Genomic DNA, 18,324 nt, shown 5'->3' on the forward strand with positions numbered 1-18,324 from the left:
TCTGTTGCACAAAACCTCAAATGCTTTGATTCTCTTCTTTCTTGGTTTTCCCGTAGCCTGTGGTTCATCACTGCATGGTGCTGTGCTCCAAACATACGTTTTTAGAAATTCCTTCCTACTGTTAAGACTAATTTAGGTACTAGCAGACTTTTTGCTGGGAAAATCCATTTTGCCTGTGCTAATCTGCTTTTTATATCATTCTTACTTTATCCATCGTGTGTTATTTGCTTCCGAGGTAGCAGAATGTCACTTCACAGTCCCCAATATTATAAATAAATAAAATAAGGGAATGCTATATTGGCAACAGTGCTTCTTATCAGTTTCAAGGGAGAGAAATCTCTAAAACTACTAATTATTTCTCCAGTCGTACAAAGTCGAGTAGGGTACGATGACTTGTGAAACACACAGACTAAAGGTACTGCCCGTAGTACCGACTCACCGTATTCTTCTAATCAACTTTCATCCTTTTGTTTGTCCGGCAGGAAGGTGACGCTGTCAGAGATTTATGCCTACGTCTCGAGTCACTTCCCCTACTTGGAACGGGAAAAGGAGTCCTGGCAGAAATCGATTCGTGTCAGCCTATCGTTCAGCAAGTACTTCGTCAAAGTGCCACGGGAGGACGGAGACCGGCAGGGCGGAATCTGCGATTACTGGACGCTCGGTGAGTCTCGTGTCCAGTGACGGAGAAGCTGTTGTCTTACACTTGTTGCTAATTAAAAAACAGGATGTACTTGAGCTTTCAGCTGCCTCGGGTGGTTAAAACACCACGAGTTCTGACTGAAAAGTATTTTTGTATTAAATCTCCATTTACATGCAGTATTTTCATTCAACTACTATTTTATGTTATCAGTATGGATAGTTCCAGGAAACAGAACACTGTGTGGCATTGTTAACAGAGATAAATTTCAGACGTAAAGAACTTTGGGGGTTCCCCGTGGGAGTGCTAGAGGATCATCACTTTTCACCTTATGTACAAATGGCTTAATGCTTAACATTGGAAGTTTTGTGAGGCTTTTCACCAGTGCTGTATTTTGTAAGAAGAAGTCAGAATGCTAGAAAACTGAAAAATGCAGGAACACCTGTAGAGGGTTAACGGTTGGTGCAGGGATTGGTAATTGACCCTCTACGTAAACAAATGTAATGTACTGTTCGTAACTAGACAGGGAGACTAATTACCAAATATTGCACAGTCGCCTAACAATTACTAGAACAGATACTGTCATTAGACAACTGTTAGTGTACATGTAGAGTGATTTAATGTGGAAGAACTACATACAACTAATTGCAGGTAAGGCAGGTGCCACACTGAGATTCATAGGAAGAATTCTCAGGAAGCGCAATCCACCCGAAACAATGGTAACTTACAAAACCCTCTTTTAACTGATACTGGAATATTGCTCATCTGTCTGGGAAACTGTGACATTCAGAAGTGAAAGTCACAAATCATTCGAAAGCCAATGCCAAAATAAGAATCTTATGCTCAAAATAAGAATCGTATGCTACAGAATCAGTAAAACGGAATCATGTCACTAAAACTATATGATGTGTGCAATGAGTAGCAAACAATGAACTGTCAAATGACACATTGTACATAATATGTGTGACAAAAGGGAACTGACACTGATATGGTGACTAACAATATATCCTTTTCATAATATTGTCTATAATTAATTCTGTGTTATGTGAATAAATTCTATTGGGTTGACAGTCCATTGGGCAAATTATTACTCACTGTTGTAAAAGAGATAGCTCATTGTTACGGAGTGCTGTAGATGATGTAGAACTAGTACCGTGTGCTCATATTACCCTCCATCACTCATGTAATTCATGTTACTGAAGTGGTGTGTGTGTGTGTGTGTGTGTGTGTGTGTCAGTCGTTCGCATGGGATCAGCCCAGTATGGTGGCTCAACGTGGATATGTGACAGAATGGCAATGCATTTGGGCATGGCCATGACCACACTGTGAATTAAGTTGCCAGATTATTCGCTGTACAGGTGGACTATTTACAGTGTCTGCAAGAAATGATGTACCACTCGCAGCCGTGTAATGCTGAGTAAGAACATGTGGCCGTGTAAAACATCCTAACTGGCAGGGTTGTAGAGGTGTATTGTGCCTCATCAGTGACATTCGGTTGTAAATCCAATAGGAGTTCTTGTCAGTGAATGCAACACAACACCCAACTGGATAGCCATGCACATTGATGCACCACGTATGGGATGCGGAGATGCACCAGCGCTGGATCAAATCCGCCTGTCAGATTAACGATGAGTGTCGGTGTATCGGCCAGTCTTCGTGTGGTTTTCCACATCCTGGTAGATGAATACTGGGCTAGTACCCAGAGACTCATCCCCCTCCCCCCGTTAAATGATTTGTAGACATACTAATACGTTTACCCCACCTTCACACGAATAATGGTATACCCACAGAGTTGTGGTATACATATTCCATACGGAGCAGGGTGCGGCGACAGGAAGGGTATCTGGCCCACATTTAACAAACCATCCCAAATCCATTAATACAGTTGTCAACTCTACACTGATAGACACAAAGGCAAAAGAAAAAACAAGACAAGGACGACTCGTAATGGAAGCAGGCAATCGGACCCAAAATAATTAGTTGTGGAGTTGACTGACTGCGTATACTGTCAAATTTCTTGATTAAATTACACAATAGTAACGGCATTTATAAATAGCATAACTAGTACAATGTAATGACTGCAAGTTAATATAAGAATGACTAACAGGATAAAGGTGCTAAAAATTGAACTACTGCTGCAAAATTGTGTCAATCAAAGAGATGTTATGAAGACAAGAACTTTTAGATACAACAAATACAATATCCGAAATTATTACTTTTGTGAAAGAATAATACAATCATCTCGATTTATCCCCTTTGTCGAACAAACCGTAATTGTGGAACCCACTGGTCTTTTGATCCAGATTAGAGCCTTTCACAGCTTCATTTAAAGAAATATAGGAACTTATAATGAATACAAAATAATGCTTTCCTTATGTTCCTTATCACGTTTTTCGATCAAGCATTCATACTTTTGCAATAACGCTACTCAGGACATCGAGCGCACCTTTTGTTCCCCGTCAGTTCTGTCAGCCCATGAGCCACACCTCGCCTACCTCACTTCTAGCTTGTTCCGCTCCAGTCAACAGACCACTTCACTTGCAGCAAGCCACCGTGTAGAGAACCTCCAGCACTACCCAGCCTGAAGATAGGTCATTGCCCCTCAGTACGACTATCAATAAGTGCCAACATGGCACAGAGTGACTGCAACACAAAAACAGCACGGTACCTGACTAGAGGCGTGTAACTGAGCGAGGTGGCACAGTGGTTAGCACACTGGACTCGCATTCGGGAGGACGACGGTTCAATCCCGCGTCCGGCCATCCTGATTTAGGTTTTCCGTGATTTCCCTAAATCGCTCCAGGCAAATGCCGGGATGGTTCCTTTGAAAGGGTGCGGCCGACTTCCTTCCCTAATCCGATGAGACCGATGACCTCGCTGTTTGCTCTCCTCCCCCAAACAATCCAATCCTAGAGGTGTGTAGTGTGGTCCAGCAAGTTCTGATTTTGCCTCTTTTCAAATAATGCGGAGTGTCAAGCACATCAATGAAACAATGCGGCATTCAAACCACAGTGTGGTGGTGGGTAGGTGGGTGGGTGGGTGGGTGGGTTGTGTGGCTCTGTGATGTTAAGGGATGGTTTTCATAATATGCCAGGCAACTTATTTAGATTACTGTGGATATAAACAACATATCGAATCGTTTATGTGCTGTGCTTAGATTTCTGTTTTCAGTTTCAGAGCATTAGGGCTTCAGACAGTGGGAGAAAAGTACTGATGAAAATAAATCTGCCAGAGCAGATCTTGAGTCGATCTGGATAGCTCCTGAGTGACCGAGTGTTCAACATGTTCACAGTGGATAAACTGTGGACACTCCTGCCTTCAGAGATGGCAACAGCCATGTGTTCACATGGCCATCTGTTTACATTCATGCTTTGATGAAAACTGATGCACCGTATCACACATGACTGGCCCACTGAATCACCTGGTCTTAATTTTGGGTGTTGTCAGGGAGATTGGGTGAAATGTTGCAGTCAGTATTCCCCGAAATTTGATGAGTGGCTTCAGCTAGATATGGCATATCTGAAGAAGTTCGTGAACACACTTCCTTGCTGAAATGAGGCCAGTATCAAGGCTAGATGTGGTGGTATACAGCAGTTGCGCAATATCTCCAAGGGGTGACTAATTTTTTGGACTGGTTTGTGTACTTTCTTTTGTTGAAATGTGTCAGTGAGTAGGTAAGCCCTCAGGCTTTAATGACCATTGTTGCTGAAGGTAAAATCTTGTAGGTTGTAAAGGAACATGATGTTCGTCTTCAGTTTCTTCTGAAACACTACTTATTTCAGTCCGTCTGCTGAGTTCTCCTTTAGGGTCTTCTTGTTTCCATGGTTAGCTGGACACTGTCATAGACCAATGTCACATTGACTTTTGAAATGGAGTCAATGATTGATAGTATAAAGACAATATTTTTCAGTACTGCAAAGAAAAGTTTTCTTTTGACAGGAAATGGAAGGACCTGGTTACCTCCAACTGTTCAGAGTTTACCAAGTGATGTGTAGTCGTGGCAAAGTGTAGAACTGAGAGAATGGTAAGAGCACATTTAATGAGGACATAGACCTTATGTAGTTGAAACAAAATGTGAAGTATGTGGTAACAGAAAATCAGGAGAACTGCGGCCATGATACAGAGACCGACAATGTAAGGGTCCTAGCCGAGAAATGCACAATTTAGAGAAGAGAAGTCCAAGAACTGTCTGTGATCTCTAATATCAAAAGTAATTTAAATAGAGATGGCAGGTATTGACTTCCAGCTTCATGGCTACACCACCCTCTGAGAAGTAAACACTCATCCACGATGCACAGTGAATACGAGTAACTACAAGGAAGCCATCTCTGTGCCACAAAAAAAATATTTTGCTGATCATTCTCCCGCTCTTTCTATTTCTGTTGGCGCATTCTACTCAGTGACGACAGTCTAACAATAGTAGCTGGAAAAATTTCTTCCAACAATCCCATTTCTCCAGAATAAGCTCGGGAAATCTCACTTGTACAACTGAACCTGATACTGGCCACTGATGATGTTCAGCCAACTGGGTACACCAGAAAATCTTTAAGAAGGTCCCAGTAGAGGGGTCAGAATGTTACTTGTGTCAACCCTGGTTAATACCGTGGTGAACACAAGCGGCGGCCCGCATCTCGTGGTCGTGCGGTAGCGTTCTCGCTTCCCACGCCCGGGTTCCCGGGTTCGATTCCCGGCGGGGTCAGGGATTTTCTCTGCCTCGTGATGGCTGGGTGTTGTGTGCTGTCCTTAGGTTAGTTAGGTTTAAGTAGTTCTAAGTTCTAGGGGACTGATGACCATAGATGTTAAGTCCCATAGTGCTCAGAGCCATTTTGAACACAAGCGGACTAACATCAGCAAACAGGATTTTCTCAAGGGTAAATGGTAGGAACTACATTCAGTTGCTTTCGGTTCACGTTCAGTAGTGTTGGTTCCTTGTGTGCTGATTCTTTGTTTTTAACGGAATTTCACATCCATTCCACTTTGACAATAGGTGTACAGAAGGCTTTAGTCTGCTGTCTTGTTCACTTCTGTTGTCGACGTGAGCTGAGGGTGTGATGGGGTGGTCTGAAGAGAATGTAATGTCGCTAATAGAATATGGATATTGTAGGTTTTTCTGGGATCCGAGAGATCCACAGCACAAATGTCAAAGAAACAGAAATATGATGTGTAAAAAACATAGCCAAAGTATTTAAGAATCCAACTGAGGATGTGAAAAGACAATAAATTCACTAGATGCTTGGATCTGGGGGAAATGAGGTGAATGAGTTTTGTATTTCTATTTATTAAAAAAGAATGCCCAATAAATTTCGTTGGCAGTAAACAAGTGTGAATATGTATCCATTAATAAAAAAACGTTTGAAAGATCTGATCAGTCTCATTGCATGTGCTTGTAGTATACACAATTATATGCCCGATGTGTCATTGTTGTCTTATAAATTTTTGATGGTCAATAAAAATGCTTTACCTGGTATCATGGTGTTAAGCTTCTAACAGACTATACAGCAGATTCATCAAGTAGTCTTAGTGAGATTCATACTTATTGTACAGGTCCACCACTAGAACGTTAATGTGTCCTGTGTCAACAATGGGAAAGAAGGGCACCGGAAGGGATGTCTGTCTGAAATGAACGAGAAAAATTAATAAAACTTAGAACCTTTGTCCTCAGTGACAGGGTACATGAGGACTCAACGATTGGACCAGATTTTGCAGGACAAGTGCCAATCTAGAATTATGTTCCAACTACAGAAATAGGAAGCATCAGAAGTGGCCGTTCACATCCGTGTGGTCGGTGGCCAGTCTTGGCGAGCAGTGACAGAAGCAGACAGCACAAATCTGTCTGCTCTGGTTATCTGGAAACTAAGAGACACATCTACTCAGACTGAATTTACCAGTAAATTCAGCAGAGGGCTGAAGGTATCTCTTGTCAGTGGCTTTAACTGGACAGAACTGTCTCAGTTCTGAAAGGAAGGCAACTCTGATCATGTAGGCCAGGTAAAGGTGTGCAGAGAGAAGCTGAAAAAAAATGATTGAAAAATATAGCTGGTACCATTAAAACAAAAATTAGTGAACTGAATCACTGAAAATTCCTTCACTGGTTGCCACCATGTACATCCTCAAGTTGTGCTCACGGAGATTTGTGATTCTGTGGACAGGTGGAGTGGTGTAATAGAAGGCTTAAAAACTGTGAAGGGTTCTGTTACAAAATTCTGTTTTTTTGAGTGGGAAGAGACTCACACATAGCTGTATTTCAAATTCTTCAGCTAGTTAAATAACAAGAAATACCAAATTTCCAATTTTTGTTCAGAAATGCTGTACCACCTGTAATAATTAACGTCGTCATTTTTTGAATTGTCAGATCTAAGTATAGACAAAGGTAATATTGTGCCAGAGAGCTTCACAAAAATGGAATAAATTGTGATGGATTCTCTTAGTTTGAGAAGTTTCTACTATTAATTTTACTGTTGCAACACTAATCCAGGTGAAATAAAAGAGTAGATACTGGCTGAATTGAATCAGCATCGAATTTTTTAACATTTAGGAGACCAAACCCGAGCATAGCATGGCCCACAGCTCTGTCTTTTTTTAAAAGCGCCCGAGTATAGGTGTGGCCATGATTTTCTTAAAATGTGAGCTACCTAGATTGAAAACTGGACTTACTTCATATGAGAACACTGTAGGGACATCTCACGACCTGCCCCTTGCCTGGTGCTGTGTTCTGTTTTTAATTTCTAAAATTATTAAAAAAAAAAAAAAAAAAGTTAGCGAATGTAACAGCTGTCGTCACAAATGGCTGAGCCAATATGATTGCTTGTACTCATTTTGTTTTGCAGTTTTCTGTAGTTCTGCTTCAAATACATCTCGTCCTGTTGAGTGAGGAAGAAATTTTGAAAGCTCAAGAGGAAGCAATTGCTCAATAACTTGCCTCGCACATTTTTGTTAGGAAAATAATTATACTTTCTGTCATCATTATTTTAAAATCTTAATCTTTCAAAGATCTAAAGTAAATATGGAAAATAAATCTTCAACCATGGCCCTCTTTTGTGTGTATTACTGTTGAAGATAAATCAATTACATATGTGCCAGTAACACATTTATAATGTCTTACAGGAGCCATAGGAATGTGTAGTTGTTTGTGCTGTCTTGCAAATGTTAATCTCGTTGGTATGCAGTGGAACCATTGCCAAAGGTATAACATACATCAGCAACCCAACAGGATACTTTATTCTACGAAAATCAATGTATTTGGGTGACTGACATAACGAATCAACATACTGCAAAATATTAACGCCCAACTTGGATTAGAACTAGATTTAGTACATTTGAAAAAGAAAACAGAGAGATAAAATCTTGCTGCATCGTCCATATATTAATTGAAGGTAGTAGTTCTGCAAATTTCCGCAGCTAACATCCGTCTATTCGTGTTCTTACAGTAGTTGAATCACACAATGTATTTTTTGTAGTTACACATTATTTACATAATACAGTATTACAGTTTATAGGCATTCACGGCAAGACTACAAGGGAGGATACCAGTAGGGTCCTGCAGCAAGGGAGCAGCAATACTTCAAAATTATGACTGGGAAAGACAGAATAGTGAACTGGTACTGCTGGGAAAGTTAAGCCAAAACTAATCTACTTCAGAAACGAAGTGTAGCATAGGTGGCACAGCGGGGAGAGTAAGAATTAGACAAGGGATTTTTGGATTGGATTGTTTTGGGTGAAAAGACCAAACAGCGAGGTCATTGGTCTCATCGGATTAGGGAAGGATGGGGAAGAAAGTCGGCCATGCCCTTTCAAAGGAACCATTCCGGCATTTGCCTGGAGCAATTTAGGTAAATCACGGAAAACCTAAATCAGGATGGCTGGATGCGGGATTGAACTGTCGCCCTCCCGAATGCGAGTCCAGCATGCTAGCCACTGCGCCACCTGGCCTGATAGACAAGGGAGGGCAAAACGATATAACCTGGTTGCATCCAAAGGCAGCCGTCCAAAGTAGTCTTCGCCTGCTGTGGGAGAGGCAGCATAAACTAGCAAATGGTCAGCCTATAAACTAGGGTAATATTTATGCTGTGCAAATGTCAATCAGCTTTGAAGGTCTTTCTTGAGCAGGTTTGCTGTACATGTTGTTGTTGTCTTCAGTCCTGAGACTGGTTTGATGCAGCTCTCCATACTACCCTAACCTGTGCAAGCTTCTTCATCTCCCAGTACCTACTGCAGCCCACATCCTTCTGAATCTGCTTGGTGTATTCATCTCTTGGTCTCCCTCTACGATTTTTACCCTCCACGCTGCCCTCCAATACTAAATTGGTGATCCCTTGATGCCTCAGAACATGTCCTACCAACTGATCCCTTCTTCTGGTCAAGTTGTGCCACAAACTCCTCTTCTCTCCAATTCTATTCAATCTCTCTTCATTAGTTATGTGATCTACCAATCTAATCTTCAGCATTCTTCTGTAGCACCACTTTTCAAAAGCTTCTATTCTCTTCTTGTCTAAACTATTTATTGTCCACGTTTCACTTCCATACATGGCTACACTCCATACAAATACTTTCAGAAAATACTTCCTGACACTTAAATCAGTACTCGATGTTAACAAATTTCTCTTCTTCAGAAATTCTAATTCCCTCATCATCACCCTATTTAATTCGACAACATTCCATTATCCTCATTTTGCTTTTGTTGATGTTCATCTTATACCCTCCTTTTAAGACACTGTCCATCCTGTTCAACTGCTCTTCCAAGTCCTTTGCTGTCTATGCAGAATTACAATGTCATTGGCGAACCTCAAATTTTTTATTTCTTCTCCATGGATTTTAATACCTACTCCGAACTTCCCTTTTGTTTCCTTTACTGCTTACTCAATATACAGATTGAATAACATCGGGGAGAGGCTACAACCCTGTCTCACTCCTTTCCCAACCACTGCTTCCTTTTCATGCCTCTCCGTTCTTATAACTCCCATCTGCTTTCTGTACAAATTGTTAATAGCCTTTCGCTCCCTGTATTTTACCCCTGCCATCTTTAGAATTTGAAAGAGAGTATTCCAGTCAACATTGTCAAAAGCTTTCTCTAAGTCTACAAATGCTAGAAACATAGGTTTGCCTTTCCTTAATCTTTCTTCTAAGACAATTCGTAGGGCCAGTATTGCCTCACGTGTTCCAATATTTCTACGGTATCCAAACTGATCTTCCCCGAGGTCGGCTTCTACCAGTTTTTCCATTCGTCTGTAAAGAATTCGCATTAGTATTTTGCACCTGTGGCTTATTAAACTGATAGTTCGGTAATTTTCACATCTGTCAACTCCTGCTTTCTTTGGGATTGGAATTATTATATTCTTCTTGAAGTCTGAGGGTATTTCGCCTGTCTCATACATATTGCTCACCAGATGGTAGAGTTTTGTCAGGACTGGCTCTCCCAAGGCCGTCAGTAGTTTTAATGGAATGTTGTCTACTCGCGGGGCCTTGTTTCGACTCAGGTCTTTCAGTGCTCTGTCAAACTCTTCACACAGTATTGTATCTCCCATTTCGTCTTCATCTACATTCTCTTCCATTTCTAGAATATTGTCCTCAAGTACGTCGCCCTTATATAGACCCTCTATATACTCCTTCCACCTTTCTGCTTTCCCTTCTTTGCTTAGAACTGGGTTTCCATCTGAGCTCTTGATATTCATGCAAGTGGTTCTCTTTTCTCCAAAGGTCTCTTTAATTTTCCTGTAGGCAGTATCTATCTTTCCCCTCGTGAGATAAGCCTCTACATCCTTACATTTGTCCTCTAGCCATCCCTGCTTAGCCATTTTGCACTTCCTGTCGATCTCATTTTTGAGACGTTTGTATTCATTTACTGCATTTTTATATTTTCTCCTTTCACCAATTAAATTCAATATTTCTTCTGTTACCCAAGAATTTCTATTAGCCCTCATCTTTTTACCTACTTGATCCTCTGCTGCCTTCACTACTTCATCCCTCAGAGCTACCCATTCTTCTTCTACTGTATTTCTTTCCCCCCATTTGTGACAGTTGTTCCCTTATGCTCTCCCTGAAACTCTGTACAGCCTCTGGTTTAATCAGTTTGTCCAGGTCCCATGTCCTTAAATTCCCACCTTTTTGCAGTTTTTTTTTTTTTTCAGTTTTAATCTACAGTTCATTACCAATAGATTGTGGTCAGAGTCCACATCTGCCCCTGGAAATGTCTTACAATTTAATACTTGGTTCCTAAATCTCTGTCTTAGCATTATATGATCTATCTGAAACCTTCTAGTATGTCCAGGATTCTCCCATAAATAGTGGAAATGTACTTATACAACACACTATCTCATCAGTCAACATTAGGGAAAACAGCGGACAACAGATTCAATACCTCTCTAACAAGGAGAGGTCTCCAGCGGTGGGACTGACTTCATGGAACCACCTATATGGAGGTGTAGTTTAAGGTCCCACATATTTCACCCTGCAGCCATTCAGCCTGCTGGGGCCTCATTGGCAAGTAATCAACAGAGGAAAAAATTTGGAATTTTTAAGGGACTCTCAGTGGCGTTGAAGGAGAAGAATTATGTAGACTGGTTGTGCGGTGTAATTTCTTGGGCGTGGCCGTCACATTCTTAAGCTCATGGGTTTGAATCTCAAGTGCTTTAAATTTTTTAAATTTTTAAACCTTTATCAAAATGACTTTGAACATTATTTTTATTCAATTATTCAGTTTAAACATAAAATGTGTTTCTATTCATTTGTCACATTGTAATCAGTATAAGAAATTTTCCATTTGTCCTCATTTTTTTCTTTACATCATATTTTTCCCTGCATGGAATTTTTGTGAATGTGAATTTAATTGTATTTGTCTATTATAATATTTAAATATTTGAAATTGTCTATCTGCCGATTGAACAAGAAAAGAAGAAATAATCTATTTACATTGACTGTACAGTAACGTCGTAAATGTATTTTTCATTTTAAAATGTACATTTTTTTGTGGTAATTATCGTGCAAACATTTATAACATAACCTATATTGCTATTGCACTATGGACAAAATAATAGAGACAAAGACTTAAACAAAGGAAGGGATTATAATTAAAATGATATTCGAGGAAAATGAGTAATAGAGATAATGACTGCAATAACATGGATGGAAAAATAGGAAGATAGCACAAAAGAAATTAATACATAAAATTTATTAAAATCATGTCAGGAAAGGTTTCAAGTGGAATAAGAATGAGAGGAAGAAAAATGAGAGGAAATAATGAAGCTGATATGATGATTAAAATGATGTGACAAAGGAGCAGAAATAAAAAATTACATTTAAACATGTTAGTTTAATAAAACTAGCGACCAAAGTATTTCAATAAAAATTTGAAAATAAAAAAAAATTAAAGTACCTGTGAGATTCTAACCCTCAACCTTCCGCATGTCAAGGCCTTACCCTATCCAATACACTAACACAACCAGTCAATACAGTGGTACTATTTTAATACTATTGAGAGTCACACAAAATGCCAAAATGTTTTTCATCATGAACTCACAAATGAGGACCTACCAGGGTGAATGGTTGCAGGGTGTGATAGCTGGGATGTTAACCTGCATTGCAGTATAGACAGTTTCAAAAAGTCAGCCGCAAGGCTGGGGACATCCCTCCCTCCCCCATCCCCCCAACCCCGGTAGATCCATTTGCCAGGAAATCACATCAGACTTTGCTCATTCGTATGACAATGCAACAGAATTCAGGGCATGGATATATCTTTGTTATAGGTCCTACCCAAGAGTTTTGCACTTAAACCTCCATACAGAATTTAATTACTGTTTATGCAAGCCTGCATACCACCTGATTTGTATCAACTTAAAAATGTGATAAATTACCACATTGTTATAGTCCTTCCAAACATGACATATTGAAATGCATGGTGAAGGATACACATACATGTTACATTTAGATCAAACTTGCATTGTAAATGGATAACCTCAACTAACAATTCATTTCGTGACTAAAAAGGGTTAACACAAATCATTTCCATATCCATAAAATTTCTGTGTATATCACATCGTTAAAATTATACAAGTAGTTTTTCACATAGACTAATTAGTTATAATTGGGATCTGGTTTTATGAGTGGTCAACTTCATACCACTGTGACCATGCAGTTATTTACTATTATTCTCATATACTACACAAAGACGATTAAAATATGGCGTCATTGAGAGAGAGCTGGAAAGTTTCTTTATATGTGCTTAAGACGGAACTAAACATTTAGCTAGAATCTGATGATTTACGTTTGTTCACTTCCATTCAGCCCAGTGTAGACCAGACTTAAGAAGAAACTAAGAGGAACATAGTGTGGCCTAACAGTTCAGATACGAAGGCTGGCTTTCTCATCGAATTTCGATGATGAAATCGTCTCGATCACCAACCGAGTCCTGGTATTGCACTGTCACAAACTTTTGATGAGTTTTGTGATCATCATCTTCAGGCAGGGTGTTGGGTTTCTGTCCAGTTTGTTCCTTTATAGCTCCTAGACCGTAGATCCATTGGGTGGGCTAGTAACTTGCCTCCAGAATCCAGAAGAGAAGTTGGGCTGGGGGGGGGGGGGGGGGGGTGTGTGGAAGGGGGAGGGGAGGGGGTGTCTAATGGAGGAGGAGATATGTGGGGTCAAATACTTGTGGTGCCTGCCTATTCCTTCTGCTGCTTTCACATCAGAATGTCTGTGACTTATTTTGGCTGATGCTATACTCCATGTGGAGTTCAGTTGGTAACACTCGTCTCAGTTGACGAGACCGTCATGTGCTCGTGTTTCTACTGCCTCTTTGATGATCAAATCCCAAAACAATGTTGATGCAGCACAGCAACTTTGTCTGTTCAAGTTTGTAGTGGCAGAGCACAGCGTCAATGGAAGCCACATGTTTGTTTTAGAACAGACAGAGGTGCTGGGTCATACCTACTACGGGTTCAGAAGTGTGACTGTCTAAGAGGCAGTACAGTACAGTTGTGTCAACTGCAATGCCGGTCTTCACCTGAGGTCTGCGTCGGATGTGGCTTTAGCAAAAATACTTCTGGACTGCACTGATGAGAAAGTGGTGAAGTCAGTAGGCAGAACAGAATAGGTGGGCAGCTCCTGACTGCCACCCAGATCCCTTCTGCCCACCGGCAGTCTCACCATCGTCGGCAGTGAAATCACTTCCAGAGGCACGCAATTGGACCACCTGCCGGGCCCTCGACAGCGGAGTCTGTGGTTCAGAGGTTATAAAAGAATGAACTGGACGTAACCCCGATACTTTGCTGTAAGACGACAGGCAGATAACTTGTGGAAATGTTGCAATTACACAATGCCATGATTTGGCTGATAACCCGAGAAGATTTCATCAGCCTCCAAGAATTTATGTTCAGTGAAGGTGAATGTGATTGTGTGAGGTTGGACTACCTGCCCATCTAACAGTTAATGTGTTTGCCTGTTGCAGACCCACAGTATGAGGACATTTTGGAGAATGACAAATTCCATTACTGTCACGAGAAGTGGCCATTTTGCAGAGGCCCGACAGCAGTAGAGACTGAAGGTAAAGGCGGCACAGTGGTTGGTGGCACCCCGCTGCTCTCCGCCCACCCGCAGCACACCAGGTACGACAGCAGCTCGGTTCCTTCTGATGTGACCCCAGTTGTCACCTCACATTTTTATTAATCTTAGATTCATTAAAATTCTTCTGACACGAATAGTCCAGTGTGGGCTATTTACATATCAAAGTTGTTTTAATGTTATCACTTAAATTTACAGTGACAGAAATCTAGACATGCCATAAATATCATTTGCTGTACCCTTTACAATTTGAAGTGAATGTAGTCGCTGGGCACAACATACCTGATATAACTATTTCGTGCTCGGTTTTCCTCATCCTGTAAAAGATTTCACACAGTTATAACAAACTAGCGCATGTCCTTACAGTTCAACAACTTCATCATTAGTTGGAAAGATAATGCTGTTTAGCACATTACATACATATATAAAAATGCTGGAGCCTGCTGCTACTGAGGTTCGCATAATAAATTCACTACTGGTCTTTCTCGAGTGTAATAACAAGTCATAAACAGCACAAATGATTCATATATAATATGCACTATCTGTGTCCATCGATCAGGTGTGCAAGAGAGTATGTTTGTGCCACAAGTATTACTTTAGTAACTACTTAAAAAACATGTTCTACAGTCTTCCATTCTACTGAAACTTGTTAGGAATCATACATTTGTTATCACAAAAATGTTAACCCAGACAGTTCTTGTGCCTTTTTTTGCAAACTCTTTCCCATGTTTCTCAATCCAGAATTGTAAAAACAATTTGATCTGTGGTACGACTTGGTGTACATTAATTCAAAGACCCTCCTTAGTGTTTATGTATAATTAAGATTGAAGCTTCTTAGCAGATTAAAACTGTAACTAAGCCACGTCTCTGCAAAATCCTTTTTTCCGTCTTGTAGTTTTCACGAAATCTGTGAGGACGGGTCGTGAGTCGTGCTTGGAGAGCTCAGTCGGTAGATCACGAACGGCAAAGATTGCGAGTTTGAGTGTCGGTCTGTCACACGGTTTAAGTCTGCTAGGAAGTTTCACATCAGTGCACTCTCTGCTGCTTAGTGAAAATTTCATTCTGGAGTAAGAATGAAGTTTGATACTCGTGACTACCTTGTTCTGATAAAAAAGTGACAAATACAGCTCTGAAAAAATAAGACTATGAAACATTTGTTTGCCTCGGATGCTTCTTTTAATATATACAGATGATTAGGGTAGATTAAATTCTCAGCAACTCAGTTTTCATGAAATACATCACTAACACAGTACTTATTCTCAACTGTCATCAGAAAAATCCTATTCACTCAGCTGGCACTTAAAAATATTGTACATGAGACCATTTCCTGTATCCTGAGTAAATCTCGAATGCTTCCTGTGTGGCTACATTATGTAACCACCCAACAGCCATAGTAAGTCCTCTGGAAATCTCACCTTGCTGTCCAATCATCGTCACACTCTTCAGAGCATAAATCTCAATAATTGTAGACAACATCATGCAATCACCACATTAATTCAAATGGTTCACATGGCTCTGAGCTCTGTGCGACTTAACATCTGAGGTCATCAGTCCCCTAGAACTTAGAACTACATAAATCTAACTAACCTGAGGACATCACACACATCCATGCCCCAGGCAGGATTCGAACATGCGACCGTAGCGGTCTCGCAGTTCCGGACTGGAGTGCCTAGAACCGCTAGGCCAAAGCGGCCGGCACCAAATTAATTAAAATTACAGCTCTGCCACTTGATTTCTCTGCCTGGGATGGGGTATTTGTGTTGTCCTCATCATTTCATCACCATTTCCATCATTCGTGATATTAGCTAGACTCGACTGTGTAAAGATTGGGACTTGGTACGGGTGCTGATGACCGCGCAGTTGAGCGCCCCACTAACCGGTCGTCGTCGTCGTCGTCGGATGACAAAACATAAATAAATGACTATAACCATTCTTACAATAAGGATATTAAGTACTAATTTGATGGACAGTCTTAGAAGTTTATTTTTTAAAAATACAATGAGAGGAACCCCTGTTGAGTCATGCGGCATATCATCCATCGTGCCCTTCAGAACATGTCCCAACCAGGGCCGGTGGCAAGGATGTAGCAATATAGGTTGCAATCTATTGCAAACACATTTTAACAAAAGAATAAGAGCGGCAAATAGCTTACTACCTAAACCGGTAAATATCATTAAACTTAAAATAGGCGTCTTATTATTTATTAATACACCTTTTTTACCCTGAACTCCAAAACAGTTACCAAAAACTACTTTAAGCAACACCAAATTTTACCAGTTTGTTGGTAGAGAACCCCAACTCTCATTTTGTTAAGACATATTCCGTTCCCCCAATCCCCACTCCCCTCTTGACCGACTTTAGAATCGCCCCCGGTTCCAGCTACAGTGTCGTTTGTGGTAATATGACATACACAGTTTCCCTAGCTCCTTCGCTATTTGTTCCGATTGACTCACTGGTGTGGGACATCTAAAAATAAGTACTGGTGTTATTCGCTGATGCTGGAAGAGAGTTTGCCCCCAGTGAGACCAGAATTCTGATACGTTATCAGATGTCACCTCGCAATTTGTCCTATTTTCCTTAGAAAATGATCACAGAATGCTGTGACACACTTTTGCTGTCATACAACGTTGTGGAAGAAATGAATTTGGAGGGAAGCTTAACAGCTACAAAGACGTAATGGACACAACGTGTGATTTTCAATTCAATAAATTTTACCAGCAGCTGTATACTTAAGGTTATTTTATTTTATTGTGAACACGACCAGTTTCGGCAGTTCATTTTGCCGTCTTCGGGCCCCGTATGCTTTTTTCAAGTCAGTGAGTTATCGTATAGTGCCATAAAACTGGATACTGTGAATCCCAATCGTCGTGCAACTGATTCGCACGTCAACGTGACACCTAAAGTATACAGATGTTCGTAAAGTTTATTGAATTGAGAAGCACGTACCGGCCAATGTCCCCTGGCCATAGTGGACCGACAGGGACCACGTGTGATGTGTGGAACTGGCCCAAACAGATCCATTGCCACCAAGTCAGAAAGGAATAGTTAGGGATGCGGTTGCCTTACGTAGGAATGGTAGATCGTTCCCCTTTCTGGCATACACTGCAGGTGTCGAGTACCTTTCTGTTATGTTATTAAAATGCACTGTCTCCATCAGTTATGCAAAACACCTTTGTGTCTTGAAATGAACGTGACTTGGATGCTCATACCAGATTATTTTACTCACCTGCTTATCCTCTATACACAGTATCTCTTTTGTGTCCCCAGGAACCTTACACGAAGCAGTAGATTGTTTTTAATCGTGTAGAATTTATGGAGCACAGCTTTGCTTCTGTCTTCTAATTCTGACCTCGCCAACTTCATGCTGGATCTTTATTGTGGTATATATGAGATCTAGAAGTGACGTTCTCATATAATTTTGAACAGTATGCAATGCGTGTACATTACACTATAATTTTTTTTTTTAATCTTTGCTGCTTCCTCAGGTAGTCTAATTCGAGCACAATATAGCACCTCGGGCACCGTATAAATGACATAAAATTGTATCTCCTGTAAGTATCAAACAATGGAAAACCAGTGGGGAAATGTTAACTCCTGTAAGTAGACAGACTAGTGCACTAATCTTGCAAGATACCATCTGGTCGTGACTGAATAAGAACAGTGACTCTGATCTGTGTCAAATGAACACTTTCAGTATGAAAAATACGTAAAAATCTGCCAACCAGTTGCATCGATTTTCTATATACCTTGACCAGGTTTCGTCACCTCTAAGGGTGACTTCATCAGAAAGTAAGGTAATTACATGAAGAACATATCGTCAAAGCTGTACAGTGATTTAAGAGCTGAGTTGCTCAAGTCATACATTAAAATACAAGACATAATGTTCTTCAAACAGTCAAATATTAAAACATTAGTAACACCGGTGTTACTTATGTTCTTCAAAAAGTCAAACATTATGTCTTATAATTTAATGTATGACTTGAGCAACTCGGCTCTTAAATCACTGTACATCTTTGACGATATATTCTTCAGGTAATTACCTTACTTTCTGATGAAGTCACCCTTAGAGGTGACGAAACCTGGTCAGGGTATATAGAAAATCTCTGCAACCGGTTGGCAGATTTTTACATATTTTT

Source organism: Schistocerca americana, chromosome 11 (genome assembly GCF_021461395.2).
Source record: "Schistocerca americana isolate TAMUIC-IGC-003095 chromosome 11, iqSchAmer2.1, whole genome shotgun sequence".
In the NCBI taxonomy this organism is placed as follows: domain Eukaryota; kingdom Metazoa; phylum Arthropoda; class Insecta; order Orthoptera; family Acrididae; genus Schistocerca; species Schistocerca americana.